The 17,290-nt window shown below is 41.9% G+C and overlaps 1 long non-coding RNA gene across 2 annotated transcripts; it reads left to right on the top strand.

The window, feature by feature from the left end:
• The first annotated feature begins 198 nt into the window (after positions 1-198).
• Positions 199-16,885, top strand: LOC138723385 (uncharacterized). 2 transcript variants are annotated; one of them, XR_011337857.1, is made up of 4 exons: positions 199-331; positions 1,863-1,980; positions 14,054-14,296; positions 16,748-16,885. It is a non-coding gene; the product is annotated as an uncharacterized lncRNA (long non-coding RNA). The 2 variants fall into 2 exon arrangements; XR_011337856.1 differs by lacking the exon at positions 199-331 and having other exon boundaries at positions 1,743-1,980.
• Positions 16,886-17,290: the final 405 nt, after the last annotated feature.

Genomic DNA, 17,290 nt, shown 5'->3' with positions numbered 1-17,290 from the left:
TGTATGCTAGAATTTCTTTCTAATTTCTGTATTATCACACTTGATTCAATCTTCCTGCAGTGTGGAGGCTTCTAATTGCTTTCATATCACAGCCATCCTTCAGTTAACTGATTCCTGTCAGTAAGAGAGTGTTTTTTCATTGCTCTAGCAACACATAATCTTTGTAAAAGCTTCTAGAGCTGCTTAGATAAGTTTTAAATGGAGTATTTACAAAGTGTTGCTTTTGTTGTTCAAGATTTCCTGCCCACTGCTAACCTGCCTATGAAGTAACTATTACTCTCCTTTGTGGAAACAGGAACCCAAGACTGAGGTTTTATGGAGTTTATTCAAGGTAACACATGGAAGATACTATATATTATATGTCTTCATGTAATAACACGAACTTCAGTGCTGTCTTCAGTGGAGCTTGACAAAAAAACTTGTTTGAGAAGAAAGGTACCTTTTTATGGATATTTAAAGCCCAGGGAATAAGAAGTTGTTAGAGTAGCTAAATAGGATCAATATGATAGGCTTTCTAGAAAAGTGCTAAAATCATCATAACTTAAATAATTTATGTTTTGATCGTGGAAATCACTTACAACTATGTTATTGAGTACATCCTTACCTTGATATCTGTGATATGGAGGAGATTTATTGGCTCTTCCATCATTTCACAGACTGTGCAGCTCTCAGTCCCAGTTAATATTGGTGAGCTACCTGAGGTGAAAATATATATATAAAGTAGTGAATAAAAAGTAAGCTCAAAATTGTTATCATGCTTCTGTTAACATGCCAGTACTCAATTAAGGCACATGGGGCTAATTAGGTACATACACAGCTTGAAAATACAGTAGTCATGATTGGCTGCTACATTTATTATGTGTTGTGGATGTGTATGTTTCAGTGGGGTTGTGTTGTTTTATCTGTCTGACAAATTAAGCTTTTGGATTGCCAGGAGTGAGGTGGGGTTGCAAAGTTTGGGTGATGAGATGAGTTCCCAGAATGGATTATTGGATTCCAATGGCAGTTCTATTTGTTGGGAGCACGTCTAGTCTAAATCTGCCCCTCTCCAGTTTATTCCCGTTGCCCCTTGTCCTATCACCACACGCCTTTGTAAACAGTCCCACTCCAGCTTTCTTGTAGCCCCTTCAGGCACTGGAAGGTCGCTATAAGGTCTCCTTGGAGCCTTCTCTTCTCCAGGCTGAACAATCCCAACTCTCTCAGCCTGTCCTCTACTGGGAGGTGCTCCAGCTCTCTGATCACCTCTGTAGCCTCCTCTGGACCCATTCCAACAGCTCCGTCTCCTTCTTATGTTGAGGATTACGATGATTTTCAAAAAAAGTCTTTTTTTTTTCCATAGCTTATACATTATTAAGCTAATTTTCCAGGTAGGTCTTGGCTCCTAGCATGCTGCACAGGGTAATTCCATATGTGGATTAACAGAATGTGAAATTTAAATTGCAGTGTCACATCTGCATAGAAATGGTATCTGTGCCAGCACCCCGGTGTGTGAGCAGTGCAGGGGTTGTGTCAGCCTCTGTTGCCCTCCCCTTTATTTTCAGGGAGGGACTTCAAAATCCTGCTTAAATTGTTGTCATTTGTCAATTGTTGCAGGAAACATGCTCAAATACAGACACGGGCAGGGCGTTTGTGATGGATGGAGCCTCCGTGCTACTGTCTTGCAAAGGTTTGTGTGCTGGTAAAAAGGAGAATGAGAGGAACAGAGAACCAGTCTGCAGGAGATGCACGGATAAGGGAGGGTGAGGTGGGAATGCATCTCAACCAGTTTCAGGTTGAGCTTCCTCTGAAATTGTCTAGGAGATGTAAACAAAGAAAAAGTACAGAATGTTCCATTTCCTTATTTTTATTTCTCCTGCATTTAGGGAAACAGGGATCATTAAAATTCTGGTGAGTAAATAAAAGATACATGGCTTCAAAGCCAATTTTCTCCATCTCAGAGCAATGCACAAGACCTAATATTGTGGTTAGCCACACCAAATGGTGAGAGAGAACATTATTTTTTTGTCTGATACATGTTTGCTTCAGTTAGATATCAACTGACCAGTCATTTAATTTGACAAGGATTTCAGGCAGCATAACTCCTTCATTAAATCTTACCAGGAATATGCAAAATCTTATCTGCATGTCCTATCTTCAGTAGTTGATTGCATTTTTTTTTCCTAAAAAAAAGAAGCCTTTCCCTACAAACCCTGCTTTGTTTTACTGAGAACATCATCATTACAGTACTGTTATTATTATACTTTTTTCTGGATTAATGGATTCCTTACGTTGATCCCCATGACTCAGCTGTATCCTTATGCCTTTTCAGGCCTTGATTTTTTTGGAAGCTTATCAGTCATTCACATTTATGATAGTGATTTTGGGATGTGTTCATATCCACCGGGGATCACAAGGAAAATTTAAGCCAGTGAAACCCAGAAAATGTCTTTTGTGTTAATCTGGGTCTGGTCTAGCAGCTGCCTCATTGCTTTTTAGTTCCACCATTGATCCCTGTCATTAACCTACCAGTATCCTCAAAATGTCATGTAATTTTCATATAAAAACTAAATTACACCTGGAGTGGTCTGAGTCCTTGTGAGAAATCTGTTAGCTGTAAGAGCAGCTGGGGTACCCCAGCAGAAATTCTGTAGGGAAACTGAGCTGAGCAGGAGTGAAGAAAGCCAAAAGAAACCAAAAGAGCATGTATTTAGAGTAGTGCTGGTCTGATAAATATTTACTGATTAGAGTCCCTCTTCTTAATCTATCTGCACCAATTCTTACTCTTCTGCATCCAAAGCAGCATGGCCAGCAGGGTGTGGGAGGTGATTCTGCCCCTCTGTATGACTTAGAAGTTGTGTTTGTCCACACAGTGATGAGGCCATAATGACAGGTGCAGGATAGAGGATAAAACCTGCACGTTTGTGTCATTGTTACAGTACTACTGAAATCAGTAAAAGAAAAACATTTATTCTGGAAGAGCTTTATAGATTAATAGAATTGTTTGGTTAGAAAAGACCTTTGAGATCATCGAGTCCAATCACAGAGTCAACACAGCTGCAGACATTACTGAGTGTCTTGAAGAGGAAGAGGAGGAGTGGATCTGCTAGTGCTTTACACTATAGATGTACAGAACCTGACTCCCTCTGGAGCCTTGACCCTAAGATCATCACTCCATAATATTTCTGAGTGCATCCTAACAATTGCCTGTAAAAGAGCTTTACAGTTTTTCTCCCAGAGCTAGAGCATGTATTTATCTCAACTAGGCTGGAATCTCATTTTGTGTGGGATGCAGGCTCTGATTCATACAACAGGGTAGATTTTAATGACAGAGTTACCGGGAGAAATCTTCCAGCGAATGTCTGGCAGAACAGGACCTTACTGAATCAGAAATATTCAACTTTTCTTTCCCAGTATATGAATTATTCCCCTCCCAATGTGGGTCTAGTGAAATGGTTACTGGTTTGAATCCAGACAGCCTGACTCAAAAGTGACTACTGCCTCATAGAAGAGCCTCACAAAATGACTTGCATTCCATATAGTTTGTAATTTTTTTATTAATATAGTGTATGGACTAATTCTCCTACTAGATAGTAACAGGAAGAAAACAAATTCAGTGATAAGAAGAAAAACATTTTCACACAAGATGTGATTAATATTAGGACTGGCACATAATAATAATAAGGATAACGAACATGAGAAAGACAGGGTAAAACTAGGAGAGCAAAGAGTTACACATACATGGCTATAACATAAGCAATCATGTTTACCAATTAAATAGGGAATCCCAATTAAACTGTAGGAGGTGAATTAGCATGGACTCCTGGTCAATTTGTGAATGAAAGATGCAGTCAGTGCTTTCAGAGTGCAGTTATTTCATTGCCATCTGCAGGACTGGTAATAAATATTCCCAGAAGCAGTCATCACTTTTTATACGGCTGAAGAACAACACCCTTCCTTTGGCAAAACAGCAGTTAGACGGTGTCAGACAGAGTTTTGTTGAGGCAAGTTTTTTGATTTAGTATGAAGTAATTTTCTTGTAACATGAAAAATCATATTTCTTAGGCCACTAGAAATAATCCCTTTATGTATTCAGGCAAAACCAGTCTATTTAAATGTGTATATTCAATGAGGAAAGGCTTGCTGGTTTGGCGCAGTTGGTAAGGCCAAGTAGTTGTTAATTTGTGCTCCTCTGAGAAAATTTGTATCCTCTTTTTGTTGGAACTTCACTGCAGTTGCTTGACTTCAGAGTGAGAAACGAGCAGTAACTGTTCTGGTGTGTATTCGACAGGAAGGACTTTAAGGTCAAAAAATAAGTCCATGTACCAAACCCCTCTCTTGGCAGCACTGGATACTGTATGTTAATACTAGTAGAGAAAACTTTAGCTAAAGCCACCAAAGGCTTGTGGAAGCTGCTCTTTATTCTTCTTCTTGTAAACAAATGGGTTGGATGATTCACGGTTTTACAAGAATCTGTATTATTGATCTGAAATGTTCAGTACTTTGCTTGTGCCTGTGAGGATTCTGTTGTGTAAAAGACACTGGCAGTGAACAAGAGTTGGCTGGGCATTTGGCAGAGTGGATTGGCTCAGCGTGATAAACCCCTTCTTCTTTATCGAAGGTAAAGATACTTTAAAGATGGAAAGATCATCTGCTGAGGCAATTATGAAGCAAAATGAGGAGGGTAACCAGCTTTATTTGTTTAACTATGCATCTTTCTGCTATATCAGAAAATTTCTAGGCATCCGTCTCTCCCTATAATTAAGTCTGAGGTTAAAACTGAAATAAGTATTAGGTTTTAGAAACCTAAACCTGAAAGTCCATCTAATTACCTGTTTCTCAAAGGCGCAGGTAGCTGGGAGCTCCCTTCTGGTAGGGAGTTAAGTTCTTTACCTCCCCTAAACAATCCTTTCACGGCAAGAACTGCCATAACTAAAAGCTCCTGTTAGGATTCGGGATCTGAATTAGCCTCCATATCCTTCCTTAGGAGTGACTACACTTCAGGTTGGGGTCAAGGTCAGGCAATTGTGCAAAGAACCCCAACCATATCCTGGGCTGCACCAAAAGAAGCATGACCAGCAGGTTGAGGGAGGGGATTCTGCTCCTCTGTTCCTCTATGGCAAGACCTCATCTGGAGGATTGTGTCCGATTTTGGAATTCTCAACATAAGAAGAAGCTGTAGCTGTTGGGACAGGTCCAGAGGAGGCTACAAGGGTGATCTGAGGGCTGGAGCACCTCCCATATGAGGACAGGCTGAGAGAGTTGGGATTGTTCAGCCTGGAGAAGAGAAGGCTCTAAGAAGACCTTATAGTGACCTTCCAGTGCCTGAAGATGCTACAATAAAGCTGGGGAGGGGTTGTTCACAAAGGCTTGTGGTGATAGGATGAGGGGCAATGGGTATAAACTGGAGAGGGGCACATTTAGACTAGACAGAAGGAGGAATTTCTTCATGATGAGGGTGGTGAGGCCCTGGCCCATGTTGCCCAGGGAAGCCGTGGCTGCCCCATCCCTGGAGGTGTTCGAGGCCAGGCTGGATGGGGCTTGGGCAGCCTGATCCAGTGGGAGGTGTCCCTGCCCATGGCAGGGGTTGGAACTGGACGGGCTTTAAGGTCCCTTCCAATCCAAACTATTCTATGATTCTGACAGGTAGCTTACTTTTCTACTTTTCAGAATGAGTTACATGTTTTTGTCTGCAAAACAGTCGGTTTAAAGATTAAAATTATGAATAATGCACAACCCTGAAGACAGTTCTGGTCCAGAAAAATTAGGGTCAGAGAATTGTCAACATACTTTGCTCAGTAGTAGTGTTCAGAAAATACAGATGCTAATAAAGCAGATGTATTGGACATAAGAAGACATGATTTGTCCTTTGTTATCTTTTTTAGCTATTTTAGCACTATTTTGTATTTCATGGACAAGTTCTGAGAGATTTTTGGGCCTTGGTTGGCATCGCTGAGGAAGGAAGGGACAGGACACTGAAATCTGGCAACAAGTTCCTACATTTTCTGTAACTGACATCTGAGAATGAGTCAGTAGGTCAGTGGCAGCAAACATAGCCTATCCTGTTTCTGTTACAGTACTCTCTTTGCTAGTGGCTCAGTATTCTCCTTGCTCACTCAACATTTTAGAGACACTCTGGGTTGCAATGAACACTGTCAGTAGAGGAATATCTCCTTGGTGTGTAGAGAATTCAGCAGTTCACTCTCTGAATGGGGTGGCAGATTTATAGGTAACACCTGCCTGCAATGAAAGCTTAGTTTGAAAAATAACTTACTTCCCTTGGCTGGACTGTGATGGTTCCCTTTCTAGGCTTGATCATGGAATCACAGAATCGTAGAATAGTTTGGGTTGGAAGGGACCCTAAAGATCATCCAGTTCCAACCCCCTGTCATGGGAGGGACACCTCCCACTGGATCAGGAGCTCCAAGGCCCATCCAACCTGGCCTTGAACACCTCCAGGGATGGGGCAACACCTCCAGGGATCTGGGAAGGAATCTCCTCAAACAGGTTTTGGGTATTAGACTCTGAAGTGAGGAAGGATGTGCATTTATCACTGGGATGCCATGAGAAGGTGATTAAGCAGGTTATCCTCATGAGCTTCTGTTCTTCCAAAGGAAATCTTATCCTTGGCTTTTGTACTTCTGCTTGCATATTCCCTTGCAGGCTGTCCTCTGTTCTGCAAGCTGAAGGCAGCAACCAATATCTTCTTTTTGTATGTGGCTGTGTCAGCCAGTGTTCCCTAGCACATGGAGTTTTTGAACTACTGTTGTTTTGGAGCAACGTTTTCACAATATTCAGAATGTCTTAGGTGCTTTTCGGAACAAACAAGGAAAAGTCCTCACCCTGTGCATCTCACAATCTAATTTTAATACCTCATTGGAGATGTAACTAGAGGATCGGATCTCTGACTGGTAGCTTTCTCTTATACTTTTCAGAATGAGTCATATGTTTTTGAGAGCAAAGCAGTAGGTATAAAGATTAAAACTATGAATAATGCACCACCCTTAAGACAGTTCTGTCCCAGAAAGATTAGGGTCAGAGAATTGTCAACATCCTTTGCTAAGAGTTAGTGTTTGGCAAACACCGATGCTGATAAAGCAGATGTATTGACATAAAAACACATGATGTATCCTGTGTTTATGGATAATATGCCTGAGATACCCACTTGTGCAGACTTAATCCAACTGCAAAGCAAAGAATTTGTGTAACCAAAATAATATACAATAGTGATGCTGCTTAAAAGTTTAGCTTCCAGAGATCATGTCAGTACTGCTCCCCTAGCATTTTAAGCATAAGTTTGTGACCATTTCAGTCGAGCACACGTGCTGTTATCTGTTTCTATGAAGATGTTTTGTTTTTTTCTCTCTGTTAAACCTGGAGAAGGGTTAATTTGTGACTTTGGCTTAGATAAAAAATTTATAATTTTATAACTTTTAAAAGCAAAGTGTTTCAGGCGTAGATATTTAAATTCCAAATCCATTTGATGCTTACTTTTAATGCATTGAAGTGCTTTTTCTATCCAAATACTGGAGTTGAGGACAGGATATGTTCAAGGGCTCTATTTCTGAAAAAAATCAGGGGATTAAATAGGATATTTTTTCAAGGTTATGTCTTCAGAGGTGCAGATCACAAACTACAAGTGCAAGACTATTCCAAAACAGCAACCCAGTGGCTCGAGCTGTCTCTGTCTGGCAAATGAAGAGATGGGTTGATGTAGCTTTACCATGGTATAAGAAATACAGAATACAGGCTTTGCTCTGCAGCAGAGCTTCTGGTGCATTGTTGGTTTTTTTTACTTGACTTTCTAATCATGAAACTATAGTCTCAAAGACTTTAATAAGAAAGTGAGACTGCTGGTATTTTCAGAATAGCCAGCAGCAAAGTAAATCTCTATATGAGGTGGGAAAGAACCAGCATAAATTCAAAGCTGTAAATATTGACATCCTACAAACCTGATCTTCGTTCAGTTTACCTTGTATAAGGAATAGAGAAAGAAGTTGCACATTATTCAACCTCTGATGAAGCTTTAATGCTTATTCCTATAAGTACAGTGAAAAAATGTGTGTAAATGTTGTGTCTAATTTGCTCAGATTAAAGAGCCAACAGGAAAACTCAGTTATTTGCAGTACTTCATAAATGTGATGATTTTCCTTTTAGGAACTTGATGCCTTAAAGAATAGATTATATTGTAATATTCCAGCCTATTTCCTCCTAGTGAAAAGCCACAAAAGATTAAGCCTTATTTTTCCCCTCTGTGTATAATATATTTTAAACCTTACAGTGCTTTCATATTCCCAGAAGTTGTGCAGAAGTGAGGAGTTTCCTTTCCTAGAAGTGTTTCAGAATGTATACCAAGCCTGAATATTGCCTCGAGGCCTAATTGAGATTATTGTGGTGTTTTTTTCCAGTATTTTGATGAGGAAAACATGCCTTATTATTTGACTAACCTATTCTCTAAGTGGTATAAATATGGGATGAGCCCTTTCTGTTCCACCTGGAATTTACTGAGGTACATGGTGACTACAGAGTATAAAAATGTTGTTAGTTAAATTCTGTTTTGACCAGCTGCGTGACTAGATCCAGTGGCAAACTAGGCCAATTCTGGTCAACTTTAAATATCATACCTTAAGGAGAAGCTTAGCAGCTTTACAGCATTACAGGCAAGCTTGAACCTGGAGTAGTAAAGTTCAAGGAGATCTTGTAGGATGTAAACGAAGCCTGAGAGGCACTGGAGGCACTAATGAATCCCTCAGTATTGGTGGAGATGATGTATTGGTTTGTTTAGCCAGCGACTAATGGGTTGGGCTGCAGACACAGGATGGGTGAGAAGGAGAATTTGGCACCAGAGGTCAGCTACCAAATCACAAGTGGTGGGGCTGACTGGAATGTAGAGTCATGAAGGAGACGGGAATGGCCCTCGCTGCCTGCAGATAGGCCCATGTGGTTTTCTCTTTGGGAATCCTGGGGGGGTTGGTTGAGGTGGCTGTGGAATTTGCAAAGGTTGCAGAAGTTTGGCACCATTTTAGGGCTGGTGTTCTATTCGTAACATTCTGTTCCAGGGCTCTGGCTCGGGCTGATGACTCTGCGTTACTTCATGGTAACGCCCTAGCGTTCTTCTCCCGAGGCCCGGGTTACTCAGCGAAGTTAATTATGTGGCCAGATCACCGTTATTGTGACATGGTGTTCAGGCTTTTTCTGGATGACATTTAAATCAGCCCATTTCAGAAATGCAGGGACCTAAATTCAGTGAGAGAAAGTCATTTAAAATAACAACCAAAGCCGGTGGTCTGACATGAAACACCAGCAGTGGTATTTGCTGCCTGTATATGAGTTACTGAAACTACATTGGGCGAAAATAGGGGGCTACAGTCATAAATACAGTAATGGGAAGTTGCAAGAGGAAATCATAGAAGAGTGTAGTTTGTTAATTATAACCAAGAAGGGCTTTGATTTCCATGTGTAAATACCTCCAAGCAGTAATGATGTCTCAGCAGATGAGAGTTATTTAAACTAAAGAGAAATAGCAGCCAGGAGTCAAGTAGCTTTAAGCAGTCTGTAAATGAGATTATTCAGGAAATTAGAATAAGGTTCTTTAGCATTGTATCCCTGAGGTCTGGAAACAGCCTTCTGATTAAATAAGGTTTAAGATGGAGCTGGGAGCATTTTTGAATGAGGGAATGCTGTGAGAGAAGAATCTTGTTAATGCAAGAGTTCCTCCCTTGCTCTCCTCATGATCTGCATCACTAAAAGACAACAGTGAAATTGAAGTTATACCGTTAACCTGTTGTGATTTTGTGAGCCTGTTGCTGTAAGATGGCAGAGCGGTGACAGTTATTTTAGAGACATTACTTTGCTCTAAATGGATGTGATGAATTTCCATTTCCGAAGTCGTGTATCATGGTCATCTTTTGAGGAGTCTTAGTTGGGCAGCCAGTAAAACTTTGCCATTACACAATTTTATGGAGAGGCAACAACAGTAATTTCCCAGTTTCCTGCTGCCAAAGCACAAATGCTGGAGGCATTTACCTCAGTCTTTTTCCTGCTGGGGTAGTTCCAGCTTTCTTAGCATTTTAGGGAACCCAGGGTGAGGAGGAGAGAGCTCCTCAGTCATCCCTCTGAACTTCTTTGTCCTTCCACTTCTGTGAACTCTGTGCTTCACTCACTGGTTTTCTCATTCTAAATGTGAAAATTATGCAAGTTTTCACTAGATTCAGATTAAGAAAAACCATGGGTGCCAAAGTAGTTATGAAAGATAAGGCATTTGGCATCTGCAGCTTTCTGTGTCATACAAAATTAGAAGGAATGTTGAAGCAGGTTATATTGTAATAAGCAGGTTATTGTATGATAACCATGTTTATATGACAGGTGATGCTGTCCGAGCGTCCCGATCATGACACGAGGCTGTCCTTTAATCCAGGTTTGGAACAAAAGCCACATTTAAACTCATATCTTCTTAGCAACAAAGACGATGCACTCCAGTATAATAGATTAATATCTCTCTGAAATACCAGTTTATGATAATACAAGATAATTTAAACACAGCTTTCCCAGTGCATGTATTTGGTAGCAAAATCGTATCACTATATAGTAAAGAGTGAGAAAGTGTTTATGTTTGCCATTAGTCCCTTCATGCCACTGTGGAATGAAGGGAAATACTGCTATTGGCCCAAAAGTAAAATAACGTTCTGTTCTTCTAAAGTCCCTTCCAAACATCCATTTGCTCAGGAAAGCAGTTTTATTCATGAGGCTCTCTGCTGCCCCAGTTCATCTACAAATATCACTTTGAGAATGAAGTTGTCCATAGAGCATGATAAATATCTGTACTTTTTGCTCCCTCTTTCTATTCTGGTTTGTTTTGGTTTCTTTTTTTTTTTTTTCCGATGAACATTGCACATGTTCACCCTCTGGGACCTTTGACTTCTGCCAGGACAGTAGTTTGCTGGTGATTCATATGTGAACTTCAGAAAATAAGGACACCTAGTGATGATATCAGGGATATGATGTCACTTCCATTCTTTTTAAACTTTTTACATGTATGTAATCACTGTGTCTGGACTAATATTAAACAGCATTGCAAATACCATTTATTTGGAATACTTGCTCTTTCACAAGACCATCTTGCAGACTGCAAGGTTTTACCAGATGTTCTGATTTACAAGTGCTGTTGCTCATCTTATAAATAAACTTATTTTAAATAGGATCAAAACAACTTAAAGAAACCCCACTACATGAAAGGTAAGTCCAATATTTTCTTTAGTCACGAAAATCTACCTATGGAAAGCTGGAGCAGAAAATTAATAGAATCATAGAATAATTGGAAGGGACCTTGAAGCCCACCTGGTTCCACCTCCTGCCATGGGCAGGGACACCTCCCACTGGATCAGGCTGCCCAAGGCCCATCCAACCTGGCCTCAAACACCTCCAGGGATGGGGCAGCCACAGCTTCTCTGGGCAACCTGGGCCAGGGCCTACCCACTCTCTAGTCTAAATCTGCCCCTCTCCAGTTTATCCCCATTGCCCCTCATCCTATCACTCCAAGCCTTTGTAAACAACCCCTCCCCAGCTTTATTGTAGCACCTTCAGGTACTGGAAGGTGGCTCTAAGGTCCCCTTGGAGCCTTCTCTTCTCCAGGCTGAACAATCCCAACTCTCTCAGCCTGTCCTCGTATGGGAGGTGCTCCAGCCCTCTGGTCATCTTTGTAGCCTCCTCTGGACCTGTTCCAACAGCTCCATCTCCTTCTTGTGTTGAAGATTCCAGAATTGGACACAATCTTCCAGATGAGGTCTCGCAAGAGAGAAATAGAGGGGCAGAATCCCCTCCCTCAATCTGCTGGCCACACTTCTTTTGATGTAGCCTAGGACGCAGTTGGCCTTCTGAATAAGTGCTGTATCGATGCTGCCAGTGCCAGCAGAGCTGACAGTTTTTGTAATGTTTTATTATTTTGGTGTTGAAAAAACATCATTTTAATCTGAAAAAATATACAGAAAATGCAAAATTCCATTAAAGCTAACCCTCCAACTAGAAAGTAACCAAATAAGCAGTTGAAAGAAGTCTGGCCTGGTAAACTATAGTAAAAAAAAAGTGTGGCCTTTGGTTGCCTCCCTTATTTTTCATTGTAATTCTGTATTTGTCCTCACCATAAGAACGCAAGAAGTGCCAAGTGCTTATTTTTGTTTACTGTCTTATAAATATTGAAAATGTGTATTCCTTCCATGCTTGGCACAGCACTGACCAATGCAGAATTTCAACCGAAAAGTTCAGAATCAAAGTCAATCCTGTAACTACAGATGTTCCCAGGTTGCCAGGGAAGCTGTGGCTGCCCCATCCCTAGAGGTGTTCAAGGCCAGGTTGGATGGGGCTTGTAGCAACCTGATTCAGTGTGAGGTGTCCCTGCCCATGGCAGCAGGGTTATGCTGGAAGATGTTTAACACCTTCCAAACCTAATTTTTCAGGTAGCTTCTACAGAAAAAGAGGTTAGACTCCTTCCCCCTAGTTATGCATTTCCCTATCTTTTTTTTGCTTTTTATCTCTAGTGATGTCTTATGCTCTGGAGAAGATGTGAAGGAGCGTGGTGACGTGCTGCTCTGCATGAGTGAGGGGGATTCTGCCAAGTACAAACGATAATTTGAGAGGAAGAGCACAGGTACTTGAAAGTACCTTGAAAGGCTGTTTCTTGACAGTGATGATGACTGTAGAGCACTTCAAAGCAAAGAAGTGGCAGCTTGTATTTTTAGGTTAAAATAGAGATCTTTGTGGCAGAAATCAGAATTAGTGTTAGCGGAGGGGGAAAGTATTTACTGTGGTCAGAGAAAAGGTTATTGGCATTACTGAGAGATGGCTGGGAAGGCTGGATACTAGGGTGTACAAATATCTTCTAACAGTCATTACAGCTTATAAGGCATGACGAGAGATGCCGTATTGTTACAATGTTTAACTAAAAAAATTCTTTGAGTTCAGTGAAATTCAAATCAAATTACTTGCGTGAAGGTGATGTCTGGGTTGTGTATCTGAGCACCAGAAGCATTTGTCAGAAGAAACAGAAGCTGGTAGAAAAGCCAGTGAAGAGACTGTTAAGATTTTTAGCACAGTGAACAGAAAAACATCCATTCATCCATGGACATGTGCATCCACCTGTCAGGGAATATCAGAAAGACTGAGATTTAGCCTAGCTAGAGGAAAAAATGCCTGGATTGGTTTTTTTTTCTGCTCAGCTTTAAGTGGTCAGATGTCTTTGTCAATGTGCCATAAATGTTTGCAGCTGTAACTGCCCACCTTCCACTTCTAGGACTGTCTTTGCTGGAAAAGTAGCCAAGTAGCAAACGATGGCACTAAAGATGTCGTGTTAAGGATGCGATAAATCATTTTACACACAGATAGTGACAAGCTGTGCAATAAGATCCAAAGTAAACTTGTCGAAGGTGGTACAGTGTGTATTACAACATTATGTGAATGGACAGTCCAGCCACAGACAGTTCCCACTCCTACAAATACTTGAAAATATCTACTGATGGTTAATTTATACAAATGTCTCTAGACCATGAAAAATGTCTCTGATTTTAGCGTGACTAGTTTAGGTTCAGATTTCAGTCTGAAGATCCAGTGGTGGTTATTCTCTATTCACTTTTTTCTAGCACACAAGGTGGGAGCACAACCAGTGCTATGTGATTTGTTTAGATAATCAACAGGGCTCTACAAATAAATAATGACCAGTTTTGCAAGGGCTGAACTTTGCTGCTGAACCAGCTTTTTTTCAGTTCTCAAAAAAGCTAGTTTTCAGCAAAATGCAGACAGTCTCTATTAGCAGCTCTGCAGAGGCTCTTTTTAATGCTGTGGTAGTTTGTTCTGTGATGTACACTTCTTGTTCTGTATAGCATTTTCAAATCTCTATCAGGAAAATTCATTTTACATTAGCTCAAAGTAAAATTTAACTTTCCCTATTGTACTTAGTATCTGCCAAGATCTCTTTAGATGATTAAGAGAGACTGATTAGATGAGGTGTCCAATTCGAATGCAGTCAGGGTTTTTTTAGCAAGGTTTTGACTCTGGTGATCACTGATGGCTCTTTTCTTTTCTATAGGAAAGCTACTGCACATAGCAAAAATACCATGGAATTACCTTGCTGTGCATTTCACTTGGTGCACACAAACCACTTACAGCCTCATCTACTAAAGGACAACTTCGTTTCTGCATCCAAAAATCTTTCCAAAACATCAGCTGCAAAATGTTAGTGGTAATATTTTGGCAAAGGCTTTGCAGGGTTACACACAATTTGAAGTTGTCTCTCAGTCTCCACATCACTGAGAGCATCGCAGCGGAACCAGTAAGCAAACCACAAATACTCTCTTTCAATCAAGGCCAGAGCACAGAAAAACAACCTGACCTGTAGGGTTGGCATTAAGTGAAGATTTGTGAGCTAATTCCGTTAGCAGACAATGAGGAGGAAGGATGATAAATTTGATGTAACTCGAGTTATTGACTAGATTTGTTTTTGAAAGTCACAGAATCGTGGAATGGTTTCAGTTGGAAGGGACCTTAAAGCCCATCCAGTTCCAACCCCTTGCCATGAGCAAGGACACCTTTCCCTGTATCAGGTTAGGATTATTATCTGAATCATGTGTCTCCACCACTCCTTCCTTTTGGGAATCATCTGCAAACTGGCTGAGGGAAGTCTAATCTCATTTAAAGAGATTGTTCTCTGTTCCATAGCTGTGCACTGCAGAACATCCAGCTGCACTTTGCATGGGAGGGTGGGGGTGTGTGTGATCCTTGGCCTTGGCTCACAGGACTGTAACCGGTTTACCTAAAATACTGTCTTCTCTGCTGTGACATTAGTGTTTGGCACAGAGAAATACACAATCAAGAGCTATAGTGGGTAGGTTTGGTGATGTGGAGATCACTGTTGTCAGTTGGAAAGTCATGTATCTTGTTCACTTGGGGTTTAAACGCCTCTGTGCCTGTGATCTGTGACACATTGGCAAGGGAAGTGTATAAAAAACTTCTCTTTAGCAGCTGGGACAAACTCAGATGGGAGAAGAAGGTAGACTGCAGCATTATAGATGCTCTCTCGCTGAGGGAGTGCACTTGCCCTTTTTTTATCTTCTTGTATGCCTTTCTTTGATGTCAGAATTCATTCATTCTGGACCCACAATTTCTTTTCAGCCCATTTGTGTGTCTGTCCTATGTGCGAGCGATCTCCTGCTCTCCCAGAGGCTGACCTGAGGAGATTCCTGTAACTAAGCTATGCACTAAAAGCTCCTCTGGTTTTCTCTCACCCCCTGGCATGGGGGAGCCCCCCCCAAATGCACAGTCAAGAGCACTTCTGAACCTTCGCTCTGAAATCAGAACCGCTTTATGGCTTGATTGAGTTTCTGATGTCCCCGTCCTTTGGCTGTTCATAAATAACAATGTGAATCCCTGTTTGTGTTGAAGATTAAAGAACAATTCTCTTTATCCATATCATAGAATCATAGAATAGTTTGGGTTGCAAGGGACTGTGCCAGAGCCTCACCACTCTCACAGTGAGGAAATTCCTCCTTCTGTCTAGTCTAAATCTGCCCCTCTCCAGTTTAAACCCATTAACTGGAGAGGAGCAGATTTAGACTACATCCCTTTTTTTTGTAAGCAGGTATTCTCTGTTTCCCTTTCTAAGACTGAATTAATCAAACGAGAAGAATCGTCTCTGTGTGCTGAGTGCCACCAGTTGCACACTGAGCAGCTGAACTCAATGATCTGAAAAGTGATTGGAGTTCTGTTAACTGCATCCAGACACGCAAATGTGGTCATAAAAATCTGCTGCCAGCTAGGGACAACATTTAACATTAGTCACAGGGCACGGCTGGAGAGGCTATGCCTGGCTATTAAGATCATTATCACAGCGCTGTTGGATGGGTGATGCAGAGCACCCTGTGTTGCTCCAGTGATCGCCTGGCACTCTCTGATGTTTCCTTGCTGTTTCATTTCACACTCAGTACCTCAAAAAGTTTGTCCAGGGAAAGGAAGGACAAATCAAGTAATTTGCTAACAGTGTACCAGCTCACGTGGAGCACCAGCAGCAAAGCAAGCATTGCTGTACGCACAGGAGTTGATGTGGTCTCTGTTTTGACAGTAAGAAACATGGCTGTGCTTGAGCGAGCAAGTCTGTGGATGTTCAGGCTTTTCAGCATTTGAGACCTCATCTGGAGTACTTGAGACCTCATCTGGAGTACTGTGTCCAGTTCTGGAATCCTCAACATAAGAAGGAGATGGAGCTGCTGGAGCGGGTCCAGAGGAGGCTACAGAGATGATCCAAGGGCTGAAGAACCTTCTATCTGAGGACAGACTGAGAAAGTTGGGGTTGTTCAGCCTAGAGAAGAGAAGGCTTTGAGGAGACCTTAGAGCAACCTTCCAGTACCTGAAGGGGCTACAAGAAAGCTGGGGAGGGACTGTTCACAAAAGCTTGGAGTGGTAGGATGAGGGGCAATGGGCATAAACTGGAGAGGGGCAGATTTAGACTAGACAGAAGGAGGAATTTCTTCATGCTGAGAGTGGTGAGGCCCTGGCCCAGGTTGCCCAGGGAAGCTGTGGCTGCCCCATCCCTGGAGGTGTTCAAGGCCAGGCTGGATGGGCCTTGGGCAGCCTGATCCAGTGGGAGGTGTCCCTGCCCATGTCAGGGGGTTGGAACTGGATGATCTCTGAGGTCCCTTCCAACTCAAACTGTTCTAGGATTCTGAATAATGAACACCTGTGTAGAAGGTGTTCTACATTTCCAGACTGCAGCGGCTTGACTTCTCAGTGTGCTCCTGAATCATTACAGGTGAAAAGCAGTTGGTGTTGTGCTGAATCCAAGAGCTCAGCTGAAGCAGAGGCTGAAGGCCAGATGGCTGGAGGAGCCTTCCTTTGCCCACAGGCTTTCCACAGAAACAAATCTGGGACCTGCCCAGCAGCCCTCACCCATCTATACATTTTTACATCTCAGGAGCGATGAGTTTAAACGGAAAGATGCTTGTTGGCTTTCCTTTGCACCTGCTTGGCGGGGTGATTCATGGTGCAGTGTGGGCGATGGGTACCTCCCGGCACAGTGCTGCATGTCCTGTTCCCCACCCGTGTGCGACTGGAGGGGCGGGTGGTTGGATTCCAGCCTTATAAGCTAATCCGTGGATTTCAAAGGTCGTAACATGCCAAGTTTTTATTGGCAACAGCCTTCGATTTCAGCTGCCAGAACTAGAAATGCTTCTGAAGTTAAAGGGTACCAGAGCTCTCCTGCGTCCCCGAAGAGCAGTCCTGCCTGCAATCACCACGCTGATGCAAGAGCCATGACCACCACTTTACTCATAAT

This window comes from Phaenicophaeus curvirostris, chromosome 8 (genome assembly GCF_032191515.1).
Source record: "Phaenicophaeus curvirostris isolate KB17595 chromosome 8, BPBGC_Pcur_1.0, whole genome shotgun sequence".
NCBI lineage: Eukaryota > Metazoa > Chordata > Aves > Cuculiformes > Cuculidae > Phaenicophaeus > Phaenicophaeus curvirostris.
The sequence above is the reverse complement of the archived record's forward strand: the minus strand, read 5'-3'. Positions and strand labels throughout refer to the sequence as shown.